This window comes from Charadrius vociferus, unplaced genomic scaffold, assembly GCF_000708025.1.
Source record: "Charadrius vociferus isolate BGI_N301 unplaced genomic scaffold, ASM70802v2 scaffold90, whole genome shotgun sequence".
Classification (NCBI taxonomy): Eukaryota; Metazoa; Chordata; class Aves; order Charadriiformes; family Charadriidae; genus Charadrius; species Charadrius vociferus.
In genome coordinates this window covers 11,616,421-11,617,167 of record NW_009647222.1, presented here as the reverse complement: position 1 = coordinate 11,617,167, position 747 = coordinate 11,616,421, and the positions used below count along the sequence as shown (strand labels likewise).

The following is a 747-nucleotide window of genomic DNA, read 5'->3' as shown; positions in this document are numbered from 1 at the left end:
AATGTAAATATTTTTCGTGCGGGACGGTGCCCAAAGGAAAAAAAAAAAAAAAAAAAAAGCAGCCTGACAGAGTTAACTCAGCCGCTGCTGCTGGGACAATAGAGCAGAGCTTAAGTATTAAAAAGGCGAAAGGGGCGGGAGGAGGGGAATCCCTGCTCTGAACCTGCACTCAGGGATTTGTTTTATGCAGGCCTAGACACAATTTGCGTTTCTATCCATCACACGGACGTGTTGAAATTAACTTGACAGCTGGTCCGGCTACCTCCGCGCTGCAGCGCCCGGGAAGCCGGGCGGGCTTCGCCGACGGGACCGGCCCGGGGGCTCCCTGGGAGCCCGCTGTGTGCTCCTCAGTATTTGATCGCCGCGATCGAGATCGCTCTTGTTATTTTAGTTGCCAAGTTTCCCCCTCTCTCCCTCTGCCTCTCCCCCCCAGTACCTGTATGCCCTTATTAATATTGCTCGTCGCAGTAGGCTGACTTGAGTTGAATTTCCACATTCCTGAGCCCCAGCCGAGTCCTTACCTGTCGAGCTACAAACTCTTTAAAGATCCTGTCTTTGCATAGCTGCGGGATTTTTTTTTTTAAATGATCAAGAATGCATAAGGTGAGTTGCAATCCAAAGGCGCTCGCTTCCCACCTTGAAATCAATACCGGGAAAGGGGGTGGGGGGAGCCAAAGGACAGTCCCCAAAGGCGGGAGAGCGGGGGCGATTTCCCGGAGGGACCGGGCAAGCAGTACGGTGTGGCAG

The 747-nt window shown here is 53.0% G+C and overlaps 1 protein-coding gene across 1 annotated transcript in view; it reads left to right on the top strand.

Annotated features, from left to right (window-relative positions):
- Positions 1-747, top strand: part of WNT7B (wingless-type MMTV integration site family, member 7B) — a 96,889-nt gene that overhangs the window by 541 nt on the left and 95,601 nt on the right. The gene's annotated exons all lie outside the window — the stretch shown is intronic.